Genomic DNA, 24,111 nt, shown 5'->3' with positions numbered 1-24,111 from the left:
TTAATTTTTCTCCCTCTAACAACAACAACATCACCATCATCACCGTCATCATCATCAACATCAACATCAACGCCTAGTATATCTGACACGTAATAGGTACCTAATCGGATTTGCTGTTTTAAAAGTGATGAACTTCAGTTCCCTGGAAAATTCACAGATGGGGAAAGATAAAGTAAACATTACTAAAAATTGAAATGCTCAGTTCTAGAAATGGAAATGTGTTGAAGGGAGGAGTAAGAGTTTGGCCTAAATAACTAGTCTAAGTTTTTTTTTTTTTAATTTGAATTCTCTTGTCATTTATCTCATTCTCTAGACAATTAAGTATAGCATATAAACCTGCCCCAACCAATGACCTTTATATTATAGTAATATGACTTATTTTTGAGTATATTTTCATTAAAAATTTTGTTCTTAAAAATATTTTAATTTACCTTTAGTCACACAAGCGATACATTTTTAGAAAAGTTCAAACTGTACAGATAAACAAAAGTCTTTAATTGAATCCCACTGCCCTTCCAGATTACTTAGATAACTAACTCCTCTGGTCAGTTTGGCATATATACTTCTGAGATTTTATACATGCACATAAATATATATATACACTTAAAAAAAAATGATGTTTATAATTTTCCTCAGGTGAGTTTTGGAAAGCTTTCTGCATTTTCTCATCTGGTTTTATTATTTATAGGATATAGCACTCTTGGTTCACCTAACCAAGTGCTATCCTTTATTTAAAATTAATTTATTGAAACAAGAGAGTAGCAGCTTAGAAAATAAACCAGGTTTATTAAAAATCTGCTTTAATAGCCAAGCTGTCTTCCAAAGCATCTTTGATGATTTAGTGCATCAAGAGCAATGTGATATGTAAGATACAGTGTGTCTAAAAAGAGGTACTCTCTCTGCTAATTCAGACTCTTCCAATCCAAATTAGCAAAGGTTCAGTCTGTATTTGTTATACATTAGGGTAAATTTTTTATTCAGTAACTTCTTTTTAGATTTTTCTAGTCATTACTTGATAACACTAAATTGAGCCATTTATTAACATTAAATATCAAAACATTGGGCTTTATTTGTAAAACTTATAGTTTTCTTGAATGGTGACAATTTTAAATTTTAGAATCATAAAATATTAATTATCATCAAATGTTTCCTAAGTAACATTTTATTTTATTCCTGTTGTTGGCTGTGGTATTATTTAATCCCTTTAAAATACTTTGCGCTTAACTGTAGGAGGTTTAATGTAATTACTTTGCGTTTTTAGAATTTTAGAACCAGGAGAGATCTAATACAACCCCTTCATTACAGACAAGGAAGCCTCAGGTCCACAAAAAGTCAGTAACTTGACCACCTTCTCAAAACTAGTTATTGTAAGAATCAGAACTGTAATCTAGATCTCCTGCTATACATACCTTTTCTGACCCTTGCTAATCTTGAGTTTAATTGAAATAGAGGATGTGCTCAATATTTGCATGTTTGAAGGTCTTAATTAGTAAGAAAATCTGCCAGAACCTATAATGGCCAAAAGTATTTGGGGAAAGAGTCAGAGTGCAGTTCCCTGTGAGAGAAAGAGTCTTAAGTCTTTGTCCTAATGACATGGTTGATAATTATCCAATCTTTTATTATTCTGTCTCTCTTCTCCTTCTCCCTCTTCTCCTTTCTCTCTTAGAGTGCACATAGGAAGACTGTAAAGTAGACCTATTACATATACTAGACCAAAATAGGAGGATTGGAGCTAGGGAGGAATAGGGTCAACACTGGATTAGGTTAACTATATTTTGTAACTTTCCATGCCGGTTCTGGTGTTCCAACCCAGTCACCAGAAACCAAAGGTACCAAAAACAGTAGATTTTTAGAAGCATCCCAGACTCCACCAAAGCTGGCAGTATTATAAAGTTACTGAATTGTCTTTCCGTTAGCTTTCCAGCCTACACCTGCATAGTCTGTCGTCTTCTGTATTTTCTGTTTTTTTAAAACTTCTTTCCTTTATCCTTCTTCAAACATTGTTTACTTAGTATTTTTTTTTTGAGAAATATAAAATATAAAGTGAGTATAATCAAAAGACATATTCTTTCTTTCAGAAATTCTTTGAAACGTCGCTGGTGTTATTCTTATTGTTTAAATCGTAGGATATGCTAAATCTGTCAAAAATATTTTACTGAGATCACATATGGGTAAGAAAAGACATAGTTACTTTTTAGTATTATCTTTATTGTATTTCATCTCCCTGTTACTTCTAAAGATTTTATAGGTAAAGCAAGGACTGGCTATGGACTAAGATGGGGCCAGTTAGGTGGGAGTACAGCATTTGTTGGCAGTAGCCTTTCAAAGAGTATCTTCTGAATATTTGATAAAAATAGTTGAAAGGTTATGAACATTAGCAAAACCACTTATTCTGATAAGCACCTTTAGATTGTTCATGTCTTTTTGTACACTAGCCTTTATAATTTTAAAATTCAAATTAAAAGCTTTAATAATCTAGTCTGGATAGGGATTGGGTGGTCTTATGGAAGTTAAAAAGAAGAGATCATATGAAAATAAATTTTTTCCTTAAAAATAACTAAGAACTAAACTTATTAAACTAGATTATCCAATAAAATGATAACTGGCACACACTATCTAGAATTCTAGGATAACTTGCTGTCTTCGTGGGTCTTTGAAGAACATGATCTAAATCGGGTCAGCACACTGGCCTGCAGACTAAATCCTGTCAAGGACTGTTTTATAAGGTCCATGTGCTAAGGATGGTTTTTACGTTTTTAAAAGGTTGTAAGAACAAAACAAAACAAAGAATATGCAACAAAGATTGTATGTGGCCTTCAAAGCCAAAAATATTTACTCTCTGGAGTAAAAAATTTGTTGATCTCTAATCAGAATCATAGAGAAGGCTCTAAATGGTCACATAGAACTGTTTCAGGACATTCAGAATTATAGTAAAAATAATATAAATGAAGAAAATCAACACAGATGGAATATTTGTTACAATATTGTTTATAGTAGTAAAAAATTTGAAACAAATATTTTAATAACAAGGGACTGATTAAATAAATTACAGGACATCTGTGTTGTAGAATTTTATGCATTGAGAGTCATCACCCATGATTTATACAAAGGAAAAATATTAATTGCATTAAGCAGGAGACCATTTTCCGGAACAGTGTACAATATGATCTTTTTTTTTAAACACACAAACATATATAATATGTAATTGATGTCTGTGTATATATTGATATCTGTGTAGGTGCAGAAAATGTTATATAGTAGAATATGAGATTGTGGGTGACTTAATTTTTTCTGATTGTTGCTTTTTTGTAATTGCTAATTATTTTATTTTTATTTATTTATTTTTTTCGGTGAGGAAGATTGTCCCTGAGCTAACATTTGTGCCAGTCTTCCTCTATTTTTTGTCCTCTATTTTTTGTATGTGGGATGCTGCCACAGCATGGCTTGATGAGCAGTGTGTAGGTCCATGCCCACGAACCCCGGGCTGCTAAAGCCGAGCACATGAACTTAACCACTACACCATTGGGCCGTCCCTTGTAATTGCTAATTATCATGCGGTAAAATTAAATAATTGACCTTTTGGTGTGGAAAAATTAAAGTTGAGTAGAGTTTTAAGTCACAAACAGAACAGATAATATATTAATATGTAAAATAGTATTAGAAATATGGATACTCTATTGAAACTTAGAAGTCTTTGGACAAATTAAAGAAAACAGACTGCTGTCAAGATCCTCTTAATGTATTGTTCTGGTATGTTCAATAGGCTGAGCATGTGATAATGGCATTTCATTGGACAATTCAAGGAAAATAATACAATTTTAAGGTATATTCCTAACAATTTGAGGTACCTATGTATCATAGAGAGCACTCCCTACCACAAAGCATTTGTTAGTGTCACTTTCAAAGGTAGAGTTTTGACTTAGACTGTGAAATTTAAATTAAAATGTGTTTCTTCCTTCCCTTTCTTTTTCCCTTCATCTTTCTTCCCTTCCTGACCTTTTTTCTTTTCCTTTCCACAGTACATTGTTGAAGTACAATTGATATTAAAGTAAAATATTGAACTTTTACACGTGTACACACTTGTCTCCAACACCCAGATCAAGATATGGAACATTTTCATCACTCCAGATAGTTCACTCATGCCCTCAAGACAGTAACACTGTCCCCACTAAGAGGTAACCATTCTGACTTCTGATTAGCTTTGCCTATTCTCACACTTTATGTAATGGAATCAGATGTACTCTTTTGTATTTGGCTCCTTGCTCTCAACATAATGATAATATTTTTGAGATTTATCAAAATAGTTATTTGTATTAGTGGTTTCTTTTCTGTTGTGAAGTAGTATTCCATTGTATGAATATAGCACAGTTTACCCACTCTACTGTTGATGGACATATCTCAATGTAGTTTTAATTTGCTTTTCCCTGATCACCAGTGGCGTTGAATGTGTTTGGTGCTTATTGGCCATTTGTATAAATTGTATTGTCTTTTATTATTTTTGTGGGAGTTCTTTATGTGTTTTTTTAAAAATATTTATTTATTTATTTTTTTGTGGGGGAGATTAGCCCTGAGCTAACATCTATTGCCAGCCTCCTCTTTTTTGCTGAGGAAGATTGGCTGTGGGCTTACATCCATGCCCATCTTCCTCTACTTTATATGGGACACCGACAGAGCATGGCTTTGGTAAATGATGTGTAGGTCTGAGCCCAGGATCCGAACCTGCGAACCCGAGACGGCCGAAGCGGAGCGTGTGAACTTAACCACTACACCATCAGGCTGGCCCAAGTATTTTGGGTATGAATTCTTTGTCAAATATATATGTTGTGAATGTTTTCTTGCAATATGTAGATTGCCTTTTCACTTCATTAATGGTGTCTTTTGATGTGCAGAAGGCTTTAATTTTGATGAAGTCCGTTCTATTATTATTATTATTGTTATTTTTCTTTTTGGTGAGGAAGATTGGCCCTGAGCTAACATCTGTTGCCAATCTTCTTCTTTTGGCTTGAGGAAGATTGTTGCTATGCTAACGTCTGTGCCAATCTTCCTTTATCTTGTATGTGGGATGCTGCCACAGCATCAGCATGGCTTGATGAGTGGTGTGTAGCTCTGAACCTGCGAACCACAGGCCGCCAAAACGGAGTGCCTGAACTTAACCACTACACCACCGGCTGGCCCCCATTTTATCAATTTTTAACTTTAGCTATTACCTTTTGGGTGCTGAGAAATCTTTTCCCCATCCCAAAGTCATGAAGATGTTCTCCTAAGTATTCTTCTAAAAGCTTTATATATATTCTCATTTATTTTTTAATTGAATTATTTGTCCCCTTATTTTTTTGCAGTTCTTCATATATTTGAGATATGAGTCTTGTCAGCAATATATAATTTGGCACTCACATGTAACTCTCTGATTTATCTGCAATTAATTATGTATATAGTGTTAGGTAGACATTCACTTTCTTTTCACATAGATATTCAGTTTCTTCAATATCATGTGTGGAAAACAGCTATCTTTCTCCATTGAATTTTATTGGTGTCTGTATAAAAATTAAGTACTGCAAATGCCAACAGTGTTTTAATTATTGTAACTTTATAGTAAGTTTTGAAATCTAGTTGTGTAATTTCTCCAACTTTATTGTTCTTCAAGATTGCTTGAGTATTCTAAGTCGTTTATATTTCTATATAAATTTTAAAATCAGCCTGCCATTTTCTATTAAAAAATGCCCATTTGGGTTTTGATTCAGATTGCATTGAATGTATACATTAATTTGAGGACAATTGATATCTTAAAACTATCAAGTCTTCCAGTTCATAAACATTGTGTATCTCTTCATTTACTGAGGTCTTCTTTCTTTTCTCTCTGCAATACTTGGTGATTTAATGTGAATGTATTTCACATCTCTTGTTAAATTTATTCCTAGGTATTTGATGTTTTATTTGATACTATTATAAATGGTATTGTGATTTTACTTTGTCTCCGTTGTATGTTACTAGTATTTAGAAATACAATGGAGTTTTTATATTACTTTTGTATCTGGTGATCTCGCTGAATTTACTTTATAGTTCTAGTAGTTTTTCTGTTCTTTTGGATTTTCTATGTGTGAGATCATGAGTTATTGAAATAGAGACTGGTTTTAGTTATTTTCCAGTCTTTGTCTTTATTTATTTTTCTTGTCTTACTGCACTTGCTAGAACTTCAGTAAAATGTTGAATAGTTAAGTTGAGAGCAGACAGTCTTAATTTGTCTTGACTTCAGGGAGAGAGTTCAGTGTGTCACCATTAGGTATGATGATAGCTGTAGGCTTTTTATAGATACTTTTTATCAGATTGAGGAAATTTCCTTTTATTTTTAATTTGCTGAGAGTTTTTATCATGAGCAGATGTTAAGTTTTGTTGAACACTTTTCCTGCATCTTTTTTTTTTTTTTTTTTTTTGCTGAGGAAGACCGGCTCTGAGCTAACATCTATTGTCAATCCTCCTCCTTTTTTTTTTCCCTCCAAAGCCCCAGTAGATAGTTGTATGTCATAGTCGCACATCCTTCTAGTTGCCGTATGTGGGATGCTGCCTCAGCATGGCTGGAGAAGTGGTGCGTCGGTGTGTGCCTGGGATCTAAACCCCGGGCCACCAGCAGCGGAGCCTGCGCACCCAACGCTAAGCCGCAGGGCCAGCCCTTTCTGCATCTTTTTTTTTTTTTAATAATTTTATTTATTTATTAATTTTTTCCCCCAAAGCCCCAGTAGATAGTTGTATGTCATAGCTGCACATCCTTCTAGTTGCTGTATGTGGGCCGCGGCCTCAGCATGGCCGGAGAAGCAGTGCGTCAGTGTGCGCACGGGATCCGAACCCCGGCTGCCAGCAGTGGAGTGCGCGCACTTAACCGCTAAGCCACGGGACCGGCCTGCTTTCTGCATCTTTTGAGATGATCACGATTCTTTTTTATTCTGTTAATGTAGTGAATTCAATTGGCTGCATTTTGAATGTTAAATCAACTTTGTATTCCTGGGATAATCAGTCGTGATGTAATTTCCTTTAGTATATTTGCTATATTTCAGTTGTTAATTTTTAAAGGGTTTTTGTGTATGCGTTCCTGAGGATTCTTGTTCAGTAATTTTCTTTTCTTGTAATATTTTTGTAAGGTTATGATAACAGAGTTTACTGCCTCATAAAATGCCTTGGGAAGTGTTTCTTCTTCCACTCTTCTCTGGAAGAGCTTATCTAAGTTTGATATTATTTATTTTTTAAATACTTGGAGGATTTATCCATGAAGCCTTCTGTGAAGGTTTTTAAATATAAATTAAATTGCGTTAACACACAGAAGACAATCTAGATTTTCTGTTTCTTCTTGGGTCAGTTTTAGAAACTTGTCTTTTTACAGAATTTAGGTATTTCCTTTTAGTTGTTAAGTTTATTGGCATAGGGCCGGCCCCGTGGCTTAGTGGTTAGGTGCGCGCGCTCCGCTGCTGACGGCCTGGGTTCAGATCCTAGGCGCGCACTGACACACCACTTCTCTGGCCATGCTGAGGCCGCGTCCCACATATAGCAACTAGAAGGATGTGCAGCTATGACGTACAACTATGTACTGGGGCTTTGGGGGGAAAAATAAATAAATAAATAAAATTATTTAAAAAAAAAAGTTTATTGGCATAAAGTTGCTTATAATATTCTCATTTATGCTTTTGCTATTTATGGTATCTGTAATGTCCCCTTTTCATTATGATATTGGCATTTGTGGTTGTTCTATTGTCTATTTTGAATTACTCTTTACATAAAATAATATTGCTTAATTTTTAGATTTTATCTTGGCTACAGCTTCTGGAATAATGTTAATAGTAATGATAGCATCCTGTACTATTCCTGATTTTAGTGGGAATCCTTTTAATGTTTCATCATGGGAATGTGTTGGGGTAGATATCCATTATCATGTTATAGAAAAAATTTTTATAAAGACTTTTAATAAAAATAATCTATTTTATAAAAGTCTTTATAAAAACAAGATATTGGGTTTTATTAAATGACTTTTTAGTATTTCTTGAGATGGACAGTTTTTTGTTTTGACCTTTTGAGGTGATAAATAATTTCCTGTTATGTGAAGTCCTTGCACTGCTAGGAAAACTCAATTTAGTTTGATATTATTGAATTGGATTTTGCTGATATTGTATTTAGAATTTTTGTGTGTGTGTTTTCATGAGAATGATCTGTAGGTTTCTTTACTCAGATTTTGGTATTAAGCTTATGGTCTAGTTCCCTCTTGTTTGTTTTTCCTCTCCCTCCCTCTCTATTTTTTCTCCCTCATCCTTCTCTACAATTATTAAGCATCTGCTAAGTACAGAGCACTTTATGCTTATCCTTATTCCTTACTATAAGGCTAATTTATTTATTAGTCTTTGTTTAGGAGACATAATCTTGTAAATCTAGTTTAGTACTTGAGCAAAATTTTTTCACCTAGTAGATTTTATGGATTATTACTCAGAAACAGTTGAGGCTTGTTCTTCTGTGGTTCTTCATTTGTTGTAGATTTCTGCTTTGGTTACTATGTTCTTATACACTCCTATTGCTTTAAAGCAGGATTTTCTCTTTTTAAAAAATTCCTATTTTGTGCATTAAAGCTTCTAGAAGCATTGCACATGTTACAGTTTGTCATAATTTACCTAGCCCCCCAAAATTGGCCAACTGATAAGTGCTAAAGTTCTAGCCACTATCAAAGTTAAGACATTTTTGCATGCTATAAGTGTAATAACGTAGTTTCGTGTTATCTACAGCATGTTATTATGCATGCATATTATTAGTATCATCAGCTTGATTCTTAAACTTTCCCCCCATTAATAAATACACTATAGTTTTTACAGTAATTGTAATGGAAGGTAATGGTTGCATACTTCTATGTAATAAGACTATAACTATATTGCAAAAATGATTTGGAAAAAAATTGTAGCCTGATAACTATATGATGACTTAATTTTAATGTTTTATTTTGGTTATTTGCTCTTTTATTTCCCCTTTCTCCTTCCATCCCTCACCACCATTGTTCATATAAACTGTTTTCTCTTTAATTAAATCCAGCTGCTTCCCCTGTGATACCAAACTCATTAGTCTACTTTTGGCTATTCTCCTTTCTTGTTAAAACTTAACTTAGACTCTAATAATTATTTTATCTCACTTCCGTGCCTGTACTTTCTCTGCTCTTGCATTTTTCATTGTTCATATTTTATTTTCATTATATTACTCCTTTTAGCATCTCCAACTGAATTTCTTCCTTATGTGAAATATGAAACTGCACCCAATTCTAAACTTGTAGGTAATTTTCTCACTCTTTGTATTTTCATATACAAATAGTATGATTATTTGGAAGTTTACCGAGGCCCCCAACTTTAGGAACATTTTGTAAATGTTTAGTGAGTGTTGATTAACATCATTGGGGACAGTTTTACTTAATGCTTTAACATGTATTCTGCAGAATGCTCTTGGTTTTATTGTAGTTGTCATGTCGTAGGTCAGTATTTCTCAGGTACTGTATTTATTACCTGAATTTTGTCTAATTGGAAAGCAAGGCTCTGTTCCCAAATTGCTTCAAGTTTGTGAAATTTTATAGTAAGAATATGAAGATGCAAAAAGAATTTTTTATAATGTTAAAGTAGTGCTAGTAGTTTCTTTCTCATAGCGAGTGTGCTAGGGCCAACTCAGTGGGCCCTGTAAAAGTAAATGCTTAGAGTGGAGAAAAGCATTTGCTTAATATAATACTAAAAAGATTTCCTAAAGGAGAAGGTTAAGAGAAATAGATTTGAAAGAAGTTCAAGACTTAGACTCATGCTCAGATTTGTGAGATTTCCATGTTAATTTAGAGCAGCAGTCCCTGCTGCTTGTTTTCATAAGGCCTAAGGGAACGATTTTTACATTTTCAAGTGGTTGAAAAAATAATCAAAAGAAGAGTAATGTTTTGTAATATGGGAATATTAAATAAAATCAAATTTCAGTGTCCATAAATGAAGTTTTATTTGAATGCAGCCACACTCATTTATTTATGTATTGTCTGCAAGTGCCTTTGTATTTCAGCAGCAGAGTTGAGTAATTGCAAGTCCGTATGGCCCACAAAGCGTAGAATATTTAGTATTTAGCCCTTTACAAAAAATATTTGCTGATCCCTAGTTTAGAGCCTTTTCTCTTTTAGTGAGTGTTACATTTTTTTATTATTTTATTGAGGTCACATTGGTTTATAACATTGTGTGAATTTCAGGTGTACATTATTATATTTCGGCTTCTGTATAGACTGGTCGTGTTCGCCACCAAAAGTCTGGCTTTCGGCTGTCAACGTGCGTATATCCCCCTTTACCCCTTTTGTTTCCCCTCCCATAACCACCAACTGTTCTGCTTGGGTGTTACATTTTTTAATGGGCTTTTAGTTTCTAAGATGGCAATGGTGTGGGTGAGTTAATATATTTTACATTTCACAATTAAGTAAACAATATTCTTAATCTCCTCAGAATTTACATGCACATATATTTTAGTCATTTTTGTTAACTTACAGGTTTAAATTCCCTGAAAACATTTGAAATACCTAATTATTTTAATAGACCATTTGATTTGGCTACAAAAAAATAAATATAGTGGTCTTTCTAAATTTCTTCATTTGTAGTTGATCATGGACTTTTATTTTAAAGTGTGTGTATAGAGTATACTTATGTGCAATTTAAAAATTAATGAAACAAGCATAGTGGAGACAGAACCTTTGAGTTGGTTGAATTAGGTTTGCATTGCTCTATAGATTTAAAGGGTTTTTTTTTAACAATTCTTTTCTGGGGAGAATGATGGCTTATGTGTTTTACTATTGTAGTCAATCTAATGTTGTGTAACAATGGTCCTTTATTGTTTATAAAATGTTTTATTATTTAAAACATTCTGGCACATATATTCTCTTTGAGACTTTCTACAGAAATACAGTTTGCTTATTAACATTTTCTGCTTGAGATAGGAATGAATTAGTTATACATGTAACAGACGGTGCTGAACTGTGTACTATTTTGACATGACTTTATGGCGTAAAACTGTTACCATTCTAGATTTTACTGAGTCACAATAGAAGCAAGACACACATGGACATCAGGGAGGAACAAAACAAATTGAAACATTAATTTTTGTCTTGTTTTTATAGGAGAATCTATTATTTCTGTATCTTAGGCCCCTTAAAAATCTTTATAATTAATCTTTTAATTTTATCCTGCATGGGCTACATGGTAACATATCTAGGAATCAAATATATAATACTGAAAATTCCAGGGAGTATTCATATATGAACTTGATTCCTGTATTTGTTTAGCATTAATGTTTAAAATCCACTTTTTTCCTATTAAAAATCACTCTTTAACCACATATCTCTTATCTTTCCTCATTTATGAATCCCGTCTTACTGTACCCTTTCATGTCCCACCCAGTCAAAAAATTGAAAAGATGGACTTCCTTATTATTCAGTGCTTGCTGTGAAGTGGAAAGATCGAAGTGGTGGCAAGAGGAAAGAATTTAGAGATGGATGAATTGATCTCTTGGTGGAAGAGGAGCATTTGATTGGCAGCATGTAACCTGGGATCAGAATTTAGAAAAGGGTAGAATCTAAGTGACTGGGTAACAGATTTGGGTAAGGAAGAGGTCACACCTAACAATGCTAATAAACATGAATTTTTTCTTTTTTTTTTTTTTAAATACTGAGAGGGTGAGACAGGCCTTTGCACTTCGGTTTAGTGTTCTCCTTGGATTAATTTTTTTTCTATCTTCTCTGTTACTCCTGGTATACTGTAAATTGATGTACAGAAACGTCTCTAAAAGGACTAATTTATAAGTCCAGAATGACAAGGTTTTAAGCTTTTGATACCTGGATGCATTTGTTTCAAATAGGTCTCTGGGGTAGTCCTTAAAAACAGGCATACTCTACCAGATGCTTTGCCCTCAAATAGACCTATTTTCTTTCTGAATTGAAGATACGCTGATGTAGGCAAGTCCTTCTGTTGACAACCTGCACAAGTATGGTAGAGAACTAATTAGCACACTAATTAGTCTTTGCTTTGGTTTTGTGCAGATATGATTTTATCTTATTAATAACACTTTCATCAGGCTTAGCCTTTAATTTTTTAAACTCCTAGCCTTTTGAGAGAGCATTAAGCTAGTAGGTAACATGTTGATGCTGATTCTCTAATTATATGTTCAAAAGTTTTTTCATTTCATCACTTTATTGTCTCTTTTTATTTGTCAATTGTACTTAATTTTTAACTAATTTAAAATAGTTTTTCCTGCTATAAATGTAAATGTTCATCTTCTAAAATTTGGAAAATAAAAGGAAGAAAAGAAAGGACTCATAGCCTCCCTACTAAGTGATAGAGTCTGCTATTTTGTTATATTTCCTTTGAATCACTCTGCCATGTATCTGCCCCCCTTCCCCTGGTTGTGGGAACCTATAATTTGTTATACATTTGCCCGTGGTATAGTGTTGAACACAATAGACATAATCTTTGCACTCAAAGGATTCAAGTTTAATATCCTTAAAAAAGTTACTTTTAAAAATTAATTTGCTATTATAGAAGAAATGCATAAATATAGTCTCTTTACAAAAATCATAGCCAAGGCTCAAGTTTCCAATCTACCCTATTTTCTTTATTGCTTTTGTAGATGTAACCACTAGTACCAGATTGTATGTAATTTTTTCTGATTTTGCGTGTAATTATATTTGTATATATAGAAAACATGTTTTCTTTTTTAATGTAAAAACTGTTATACAGTACCTGTGATTAGTTGCTTTCATTCAGTATGTTTGTATGTACAGATCTGCCTTCTAAACTGCCGTGTAGTATTTCATTTTACTGATAGAGAATAATTTTGCCATTTCCTATTGATAGATATTGATAGGTTTCCAGTATTTTCCTGTTACAAACAGTGCTGGAACTGTTTGTACATGCCTTCTCAGTTAAATGTGCAACTATTTCTCTAAGGAAGATAATAGGGAAGTGGAGTTAGTAGATCATAGAGAGTAAGTATGTGGTTACCCTTGAAATTTTACAATTCGTATTGCTCTTCAAGTTCGACCTTGTCGCGGTTTATTGTGTATCAGTCCTCTCCCAACATGTTATTGTTTAGTATTTTATTTTATCCTTGTTAAATCCAGCAAATTATATTATTTTATATGGAAATAGGTGATTCATTTTACATACATTTTTACCATATTCTTTCCTCACCATCCCTTCTTTAATCACTCCTGAGATCATTTTCCTTCTTCCTGAAGAACATCTTCACAAGTTCCTTTAGTGGAGGTCTCTTACTGGTAAACTATCTCTATTTTTGTTTATTTGTTTTAATTTTTAATTTGGCCTCATTCTTTTATCAATTATTTTTAGCTTTTATGATGGCAATTTTTAAGCATACATGAAAGTAGACCACACAGCGTAATGAAACCGAATTATTTCCCATCTCTCAGTTTCCATAGTTATGGACATTTTGCTATTCTGGTTTTGTCTCTTCCCCATTCTGTGCCTCCTTTCTTACTGAAATATCATATCATGAAGTTCTGTAAATACTTCAGAATGTCTCTCCTTTAGAAGAAAGGGCTTTTTAAAAAAATAAACATAATACTCGTATCATACTTAACTAATAATAATTCCTTACTGGCATCTAGTATTCAGTCCATGTGAAAATCTTGATTATCTCAAAAAATGTCGTTTTATGATTTTACTCTCATACTTAAGGGTTATTGTTTTCTAGAAGCACAATTATAGATTTTTTTTTTTTTTTGTGAGGAAGATCATCCCTGAGCTAGCATCCATGCTAATCCTCCTCTTTTTGCTGAGGAAGACCGGCTCTGAGCTAACATCTATTGCCAGTCCTCCTCCTTTTTTCCCTCAAAGCCCCAGTAGATAGTTGTATGTCATAGTTGCACATCCTTCTAGTTGCTGTATGTGGGATGCTGCCTTAGAATGGCCGGAGAAGCGGTGCGTCGGTGCGCGCCCGGGATCCGAACCCGGGCTGCCAGTAGCGGAGCGCGCGCACTTAACCGCTAAGCCACGGGGCCGGCCCCACAATTATAGATTGACAGTAACTTTCTCTCAGTGTCTTGAATATATGTCATTCACTTCTGGCTTCAGTCCTTGCTGTTGTAAAGTCTGCTGTAATTCTAATTATCATTCCATTGGGTGAAGGGTCCTTTTTTAATTCTGCTTTTACAATTCTTGTTGCCATTAGTGTTCTGCAATTTGACTGTCTTGTGTCTGGGCATGGGTTGTTGATGCCACTTGTGTATGTTGTACTTTCTGGGTCTGGGGATTATTTTTAACCATTCTGGGAAATTTGCAGCTATTATCTTTGAAGACTTTGAAAAAAGTAAGAAATATATATTCAGAAACATATAAAACATGTAAAACATGTACAGTTGATTATAAAGCAAACTCTTTGTAACCATTTCCCAGGTCAAAAATAGAATATTTCAAGTACGTAAGAATACCCCCCTCCAATATACCTCTTCCCGTTTTTAACCCTCTCCTTTTCACCCAGAGACAATCACTACCCTGACTTTTATCTCCTATGTACATCTCTAAAATAAAGTTTTTTTATCTGTTGAAATTTATATGACCACAGTTATATTCTTCTTTTAGCTTCATTTGTTCAACATTATATTTGTGAGATTCATCTATATTGTGTAGTTTATTTCTTCAAATATTTTTTCTTCTCCTTTCCGCTTTTTCTAGTATTCCCATTATGTGTATGCTGATGCGCGTAATGGTGTTTTACATTTCTCTGAAGCTGTGTTCATTTTTCTTCATTCTTTTCTCTCTGTTCTTTGGATTGCATAATCTCTATCAATCTACCTTCTATTTTTCCAGTTCATTCTTCTGCCAGTTGAAATGTACGGTTGAGACCTTCTAGTTGACTTTCTTTTACTTCAGTCATTGTACTTTTCAACTCCAGAATTTCCATTTGGTTCTTTTTTTTTTTTTTTTTTTGTAAATAATATCTATCTCTATATTGAAATTGTCTATTTGAGATGACATTGTCATCGTACAATCTTTTACTTTAATTATGATTTTCTTTAGTTCTTTGAACGTTTTTAAAATGACTCCATTTAAATCTGTTATCTGGTGGTTTTCACAGGCAGTTTCTGTTGCCTGCTTTTTTCTTGGTGTATGGTTATATTTTCCTGTTTCTTTGCCTTGCTAGTAATTTGTGGTTGGAAACTGGACAGTTTATATAATATTGTAGCAACTTTGGGTACTGGTCTCCTCCCACCCCTCCCAGGTCTTGTTGTTTGCTCACTTGTTTAGTGACTGGGTGGATTATTTTAGTGAAGTCTGCCTCTTGCAGTGTAAAGAATCTGGTGATGTTCCTGGGGGATGCAGACTTGGTATGCCTACATGCACCCTGGGATGATAGTGTTTTTGGCAGGGCTCTCTTCCAGTCTGTTCCCTTGACCACACTCAGATGTTAAGCTCCGCTAGTTGTTTTCAACAATGCCTTAGGGCATAAATTGCTTCTCAGCTTGATCCAAAAAAATTTGAGCTCACTTGCAGGGATAGTTCTTGAGGTCAGAGCTTGAAATTTGTTCTGACCCTAGGAGGGCTCATCCTAGCTGTCACATTCTCTGATTCTGCTTATTCTCTCTGCAAACTAGCTGGTTTACAGTTTAGCCTGTATCTGAATCTCCTCCAAGTTGTCTTTCACTGCAACCTCCATGGTTTTGAGATAGCCCTTTAGGCTTGAAGTTCACACTTTTCTTACAAATGAAGTCAGTTCCTATGGAAGAGATTCAGAACTATCTATTTTAAGGCCTGCTTCACCCTCCTGGCAAAATCTCTGTCTTGGCGCTCTGGCTGTAGCTCTGGAGTTGGGTAGTGGGGACAGTGGTGCACTTTTCTCTCTATTTGACAACCCCAGTTTAGTAACTGAGCACTTCTTGGATGGGTGTGTAGTAGCCTCAGGTCTTCTTGTCTTGCCTTCCCTGGTGTGGGGCCTCTGCTTTATGAAGTAGCTAGGTGGAGGGCAATCTCGATCCTGGTATTTTCAACAGGCACTAGCAACATAGGACCTCTTTCCCATGAGTGGCAGTTGGGTGGAAGAGGGGAGCCCCTACCTATCTGCTGTACTTACCTAGAACTTAGCTTCAGCATCAGGTAGCTTTGGGCAGGATGAGAAATGCTGATGTCCTGTCTTTCCTGGGAAGATAGTTCTCTGCCTGGTAGTTGTGGTGAGAGGGTGGCCTGTATTCTTGGCTGTACCAATCTGGAGTGGAGTTTCAGTCTCACTGAGCTGAGAAAAGAGAGAGAGGGAGCACGTTTTGGTTCTGATACTACCTAGTCTTGCTGTTTTTCCTGAGTTTTAGTGGATTTTCTTGAATAAATGATTCTTCGTTTGCTTTATGCCCTTAGGATCATTTCCAGATACTTTAAATGGTTGGTTTTAAATAATTTTTACCAGTTTCCCTGAATAGTGGGTTTGTGGAGCTCCTTACACTGTCATGCTGAAAGTGGAACCCAAAAGATCTTTTTAAAATATAAGTCAAATTCATGCCATTCCTTTGTTTAAAACTCTCTGGTCCTGTTCATTTATTTCACAAGGAAGGCCAAAGTTGCTCTAGTGGCCTAAGATGAATCCTTACAAGGTCCTGGATCCCCAGGATCTCTGACCTTATCTCAAACTGTTCTTCCCCTTGCTTATTCTACTCCAGCCACTCTGAATTTGCTGTTCTTCAAACACTTCAGGCATGTTTGCTCCTTGGGACCTCTCTACTGACTTGTCCATGCTTGGTCTGTTCTTTTCTCATATATTTGCATAGCTTACTCAGGGACCTCCTTTAAATGTTACCTTTTCAGTGAAGACTCCTCCAATAGGTCCATTTAAATTGGAGCCATCTCTGGTAGCTTCTACTTTCCTCACAGTGTTATCACCTTCTATCATATTATTTAATTTACTAATTTATTATGATTTTTGTTTAGATCTCCCAATTAAAAGTTAGGCAACAAGGGTGGAGATTTTTGCCTGTTACGGTCACTAATGTATCCCAAAGACCTAGACTAGAATTTGAAACATAGTAAGAGCTTAATAACTATTGAATCACTGAATGAATGAAGATAAAAAAGAACTGTTAGAATGGCAGAAACCTTCACTGGCCAGCTGTCTAACTTCTCTAATGAAGTTAGAACCTTTTTACATAAAGGGAATAATAAGTGTTATTGGTGTCCTGGATACAATTAGGACAACCAGTTAGCTTTCTTGATAACAGAGCCTAAATGTGCTTTTGCCTTTTTTTAACCCTCTTCCCCTTTAAAAGACTAATGATTCTTAAGTTCTGCCTACTGTGCTTTAAGTAGTAAATGTCTTTACCAAGTTAGTTTAAATTAGATATTTTTACTTCAACCATTTTAAATGTGTATGGAAACTTTTTTATTTAAAGGAAACTTGTAACAAATCTTTTTTCTTTAAAATTGATTTTTCACATAAATGATCATCTTCAATTTCTTTTATTCATTTGAATTTTCATAGTGTTAGGTTTTCTTAAAATTTAGCTGTTATGTGAAGGTTGCATTCCGTTATGGCTTTGATTTGAATGATCTTTGCTGTCTTTGATTTGTACAGCTGATAAATTGGTAGATTTTAATGAATATCTCTCCCAAAATAAAAGATCATATTACTCTAACTGTGCAAATGAATACATGCGAATTAGCAAATTACAATTTTTTTAAAATATTGAATGTTGCATCATAAGAAAATGGAAAAACCTTTGCCTTTTCAGTGAGATGTTCAGAGAAGTCTGTTACTGTGTGTAATGTGTATTTGCTACATGTGGACTTGTAAGGATTGGCACGGTTTTGTTCAGTGACTCTTACAATAGGTACTTACACATTTGTTGGTGAATGAATAGGTACTTTCTTTTATCCCTTTCTTTCCTCCGTCCCTTCTTTCTTGCTTTCCTTCCATTTGACAAGTATTTATTAAGTGTCTGCTCTGTGCCAAGAACTATTCTAGTGTTTTGGATACGCTGATAAGTGAGACAGTCTCTGTCCTCAATATTTTCTATTGGAAAAACATTCCGTTCATCTCCTTCCACCCTTATGTACCTCTTCTCCTGCAGAAATACTTAAGGGACATGTTACATTATGTGCGATGACTTGTATGTTGATTTTGATTTACATCTTAAAGTACAAATAACTTACTAAATAAAGAACAAATTGGTGGACAGGTAGAAGGCTGTCCCACCTTCAATACAATAATTGATTTTTGTAAATAACTGCAGCCTAACCTTTTATGAGAGAGACTTTAAATTCTTACGTAGATATTTTTCTAAAACATAAATAAGCTTTGCTGCCTTCCTAAAGGTGACAAAGACAGTCTTGAGTTCCATAGTATATGTATATTCATGGTGTATGTATACCGGTACTTTGGTACTTAATTTATAAAGGGGAAGAGGTATTGGGGTGCTGATATTTCGGCAGTTGACTTACTTTGCTTTTTCGCTTAGCAAACTCTCCATAGCTACTGTTCAGTCTGTTTTTTGCCTTTGTGTAGTTTATATAAGTAACATGCTTTGTGAAATATGTGCCTAAAACAGAAACAGTGGGCAGCTTGGAGTGTCGTTTCCTATATTTGAAGAGGGTTGTCAGTCACAACTGACATATAACAAATAATTCATCCTGTCTTTTATTTATTATTCGTTTGTCAAGTGTATGAGTGCTTACTATTTATCAGCGGCCATGTTCTAGCTAATTGGTATACCATCATAAATGTGATACACCGGGTAACTTCTCTGCTCTGCTGAAGCTTCCATCTAGGAGAATAGGCTGATTGTTAAAGAAACAAGAATTTCATAGTTATAAAACATTGATAAGTAAAATATAAGCTGTGTGGTATTATACTTGTGTTACAGACTTCTAAGATGTTATATAGTTCTGTGTATGTATTGAATTGAATGTATAGTTTTTATAGAAACTTAAGATGGTATTCTGGATAACATTTAACGTGTGTGTATATATTTCATATCTATAAATAGCTTTCCATTATGTGTAATTATAGTGCATATATAATTTTGGGTGTATGGTGTATTCAGGAGTGTAACTTCTATGTAACTGATGAAGTTGCATCATACATACTTTTAATTTATCACAAATTCAGCTACGAGATTGGCAAAAAGTTAAAGGATTAATTAATCTAAATAAGGGCCGGCCCCGTGGCTTAAGTGCGTGCACTCCGATGCAGGCGGCCCGGGTTCGGATCCCAGGCGCGCACAGACGCACTGCTTCTCCGGCCATGCTGAGGCCGTGTCCCACATACAGCAACTAGAAGAATGTGCAACTATGACATACAACTATCTACTGGGGCTTTGGGGGAAAAATAAAAAAAAAAAAAAAAACAAAAAAAATAAGACAACCAAATAATTCTTTTTCAAAAGTGCTTTTGATTATATACTGCATTTAAGTGTGTATATTTTTCTCTTTTTGATTTTTATTATGCTAAAATATATGTAACATAAAAATTTGCGTAAGTGTACAATTCAGTGCCGTTAAGTACATTCACAATGTCGTACCATCATGACACTTGGTATTTCTAAAACCTTTTTATCATCTCAGACAGAAACTCTGTATCCATTAAACAATAACTGTCCATTCTTCCTCCCCCCACTCCCCTGGTAACCTCTATTCAACTTTTTGTGTCAGTCACTTTGCCTATTCTAGATACCTGGTATCTGGAATCATGATATTTGTTTTTTTGTGACTGGCTTATTTCACTTAGCATAATGTTTTCAACGTTCATCCACATGGTAGCATGTATCAGAATTTTATTCTTTTTATGGCTGAATAATATTCTATTGTATATATACACTACATTTTGTTTATCCATTCATCTGTTGACAGACACTTGGGTTGTTTCCACCTTTGGCTGTTGTGAACAACGCTGCTGTCAACATTGGTGTACAAGTATCTGAGTCCCTGCTTTCAGTTCTTTTAGTATGTGCCCAGAAGTGGAAATCCTGGATCATATGCTAATTCTGTGTTTTAACTTTTTGAGGAACCACCAAGCTATTTTCCACACCAGCTGCAGTACTTTTACATTTTATAGTGTATTCTTATGCATGTCTTCTGAACAGGGTCTTAAGCACAAAACCCTGTATACAGCACTTAATGGGTGATAAAGAGTTTTCGAGCATGATTTTGAGTATATGATTTTTATTTTGTACACCTACTACATGGTATGTGAGGTTTTTGGTGATTCAGGAGCATTATTATGTATGTCAGAATTTATAATGTATTGTGGTATTAGTTGCAGGTGATATATAGAGAACAAGAACTCAGGTCATGAGGTAGAGATTTTCTGTAGAATTTTAAGTTTTTAAAAAAGTAATGTCACTTTTACTTTTTGGACATTTGTACTCCATACCCAAGGATAGACAGCGCAACTTCAGTAATCATAACTTCTGTTTTACTACGTTAAAAGGGGCGTGGGTTTTGAAGTTGGTAGTCTTTTGAATTGTGTCTTTAACACTTAAATGCTGGGTTGTCGTTTAACCTTAGTTATCGTCTGTCATAAAGGAAATAATATGTTCTTAACAAGTCACTGCGAGGATTAAATAGTGTATGTGAAAATGAACATTTTTTTTTTTGGAAAAATTACTCACTGAATCAAAAACTGATCACTGTGTCCTAAGAACCCTCACACCTCATCCAGAAAGTTATTGAGTTTACTTCCCTTTTTGTTTAAAAACATCTTTTATTTCTGTCTTGTACCTTTGAACCTTATTGTTTCAACTTATTCTGTTTTATTTTTATTTTAATAGTACTTGATTGGCTTATGAAATAAAATTATTCTTCCCTGAATGAAGATTTGCTAGGGTATTTGGAGGGAAGAGAGTTTATTTAAAAGCTTAGTTCAGTGGGGTTACATAATGGAAATTTCTTTATACTTGAAATTCCATTAAATTTTGTGTCTCTTCACATTTTTCAGATGAGTAAATTGAGTCCTAGAGCTTTTGAGTGTCTTATTGAAGATCGTGTAGCTACCTGGTGGAAGAGATGAAGCAGAAGTCAGCTTTTACCTTGTGTTCCATCTAGTGTTCTACCACACCCAACTTTCCTCATACGTTTTACCAGTTATGTGATTACATTTGGCAGCTGGCTTACATGGCATCTCTCCATGGTGCTAACAAAATGTACTTGCTTTTGTATTAACCATCTTAAGGAACTTCTTGCTGTTTTGTCCCTTTTCCTCCCTCTAAACTGGACGATGACTCTTGCAAACTTTTTTAAAATTAAAAGAAAGAAGCAATCAAAAAGCAAAACCTCAGTATGTCATCTTTTATTTATAGTAATTTACTTTCCAGAATGCTTTTCAATTCATAAATCCCAGTGTATTATTTCCTTCCCAGCATCCCATAAATTACTTCACTAAAACTCTAATAAGCTGTAGTTATGGAAATAATGTCTTATAATTAAAAGTACATTAGAAATGTGGACAACACCACTCGATTATTTTAGTTTAATTTCCTGTTGGTGGAACCTATGTTTGAGTTTATGTTTTCTGCAGGTACAGTTTTTGAATATTCAAGTTGGTGGAGCCCTTAGAAATCAGCTCTAGGGGCTGGCCCAGTGCCACAAGTGGTTAAGTGCACGCGCTCCGCTGTGGTGGCCCAGGGTTTGCCGGTTCAGATCCCGGGCGCGCATCGACGCACCGCTTGGCAAGTCATCCTGTGGCGGTGTCCCATATAAAGTGGAGGAAGATGGGCACAGATGTTAGCCTAGCACCAGTCTTCCTCAGCAACAAAAAAAAAAGAGGAGGATTGGCAGATGTTAGCACAGGGCTGATCTCCTCACACACACAAAAAAAATCAGCTCTAAACCCCTCATTTTTTATATGAGGAAACTGACGGTGACAAAACTGGGTCTGCAAACTAGGATTTCTGAATTGTTTATAAATACATATACCATTTCTTTTGTTCTCTTTTTTTTCTTTGTTTGAGGAAGATTCGCCCTGAGCTAACATCTGTGCCAGTCTTCCTCTATTTTGTATGTGAGTTGCTGCCACAGCATGGCTGACAAGTGGTGTAGGTCTGCACCCAGGATCCGAACCTGTGTACCTGGGCCGCCGAAGGGGAGTGCGCTGAACTTAACCACTATGCTACAGGGCCGGCCCCCTTTCTTTTTCTTTTTAAAACTTTTTTTTTGAAATAATTATAGATTCATAACAAGATATTTTTCTTCTAATCATTGACAAGGTCAGATTTAATTTAATTTTCCTAAAGGAGATAAAAATAATTTCCCTCTTTTTTTTAAGCTTGGCCATTTGAATTGCAAAAATGTTGTTTGTTGTAACAATTCAGATGATACAGATCTTTTTTTTTTTTTTTTTTTTAAGATTTTATTTATTTTTTGCCCCCAAAGCCCCAGTAGATAGTTGTATGTCACAGCTGCACACCCTTCTAGTTGCTGTATGTGGGACTCGGCCTCAGGATGGACAGAGAAGTGGTGCCTCGATGCGCACCCGGGATCCGAACCCGGGCCGCCAGCATCGCAGCGCGCGCACTTACCCACCAAGCCACAGGGCCAGCCCTATACAGATCTTTTGAAAGTGAAGTTAGTACCCTCCTACTTACCTCCATTTTGTCTTTTGTGGTATGATAACATTTTGGTGTATAACCTTTCATGTGCTTTATTTTCTTGGAGAAACTAATCAAATATATACACATACAGGGTTTATATCTTTATATGGAAGTAATTGTATATTAATGTTAGTCTCCAGTTTACTTTTAAAAAATAAAAAGAACTACATAATAGATGTCTTCTGATATCATAAGGTAGATAGCCATCTACCTTATGGCTATCCTGTTATTTACTTAATGATTTCCTAACTTATGGACAGTTATGTCATTTGCAGTTTTGTACTCTTATGAACAATGCTGCAAATGTATAGCAAAGTGCTTGGTGCGCATGTGTGAGTATTTGTGAAGGATAGATTCTTAGATGGTATAAAATGGCTAAGAGCACAGATTCTGGGGCTAAGACTTCCTGGAATGAATCCAGGCTGCACCACTTAATAGCTGTGCAATTTAAGGGAAGGTACTTTTTGTGCTCCCATTTCCTCTTTGTGAAGAGGAACTTAGATCAGTGATAATCTCTACTTTATGGAGAGACTAACTTCTTTGACAGGCTGGTGGGGAAAAATGCTATCTTACTGTTTACTAACTAAAGAGGTTGATCATCTTTTCATATGTTGTAATCATTTGTGATTCTTCTGTGAACTACTCATCATATTCTGTTCTCATTTTTTCTTTCGACTTATTTGTGTTTTTAAAATTGCTTTGCAAGATTTCTTTATATATTCTGGGCACCAACTCTTCATTATATTTGGTGAATACATCCTTTACTCTGTTGCCTGCCTTTAATTTTGTTTATGTTTTCTTCTTTCTGTGTTGCTAAGTCGATTGTATCTTTCTTTCATGGCTTCTAAATTTCTCTTTTTGCTTAGGAAGACCTTGTGTATTGCAAGATTTTAAACAATTCTATTTTTTGCAAGATTTTAAACAATTCTATTTTTTTCTTCTAATACTTTAATAGTTTATTTCAATGTATTACTCTTTAGACAGATCATTTGGGATTTATTTTGATTGCAGTGTGAGATAGATGTGTACTGTTCTTTTCTTATAGTGGATAGAACAGTATCCTATTACTGCTTATAAATTGGTTCATCCTTACCATATTGATTTGTAATGTTCAAATATTAAAATCTCATAAGTTCTTGGTTTGGTTTCTAGATTCTTTGTTTAGTTTCTTTAATTTTTAGTCTATTTTTATACCAATATCAAATTATTTAAATTACTGTAGCTTTAAGGCTGAAGATGCTTCTATATATTATTTATTCCTGTAAAATGTGCTATGATGTGGTACTTGGTTAGTACTAAATGTTTTATCTAGAAAAATGGAAGTTGTTTTGTCTTTCTGTTGAATCCAAAAAATTAATAATGCCAGGCTTTTTGTCTTGACATGCAAAAAAATTCACAGTTCCATTCTGAAGTTTCTCCTGAGATGATAGCAAAAATTGGTCTGATTAATATTTTTCAGATTTTTTGATAATATGATTCTTAATTGTTCTAAATGCTATTATTTC

The 24,111-nt window shown here is 34.6% G+C and overlaps 1 protein-coding gene across 11 annotated transcripts in view; it reads left to right on the top strand.

Moving 5' to 3' along the window:
- Window positions 1-24,111, top strand: part of CNOT4 (CCR4-NOT transcription complex subunit 4) — a 140,700-nt gene that overhangs the window by 31,463 nt on the left and 85,126 nt on the right. Inside the window, exons 1-2 of one of the 11 annotated variants that reach the window (XM_087431181.1) lie at window positions 3,703-4,175; window positions 4,672-4,794. The exons of 7 other annotated variants lie outside the window; for them this stretch is intronic. The gene's annotated coding sequence lies outside the window, so the exon portion shown is untranslated. Of the gene's footprint in view, window positions 1-3,702; window positions 4,176-4,358; window positions 4,795-24,111 lie in introns of those variants that run through there. 3 more of the 11 variants (XM_087431192.1, XM_087431194.1, XM_087431174.1) reach the window with 3 other exon arrangements.

Source organism: Ceratotherium simum, chromosome 1 (genome assembly GCF_057802395.1).
Source record: "Ceratotherium simum simum isolate JZ-2026a chromosome 1, ASM5780239v1, whole genome shotgun sequence".
Classification (NCBI taxonomy): Eukaryota; Metazoa; Chordata; class Mammalia; order Perissodactyla; family Rhinocerotidae; genus Ceratotherium; species Ceratotherium simum.
Note: the sequence above shows the minus strand (reverse complement) of the source record. Positions and strands in the feature narration are given on the sequence as shown.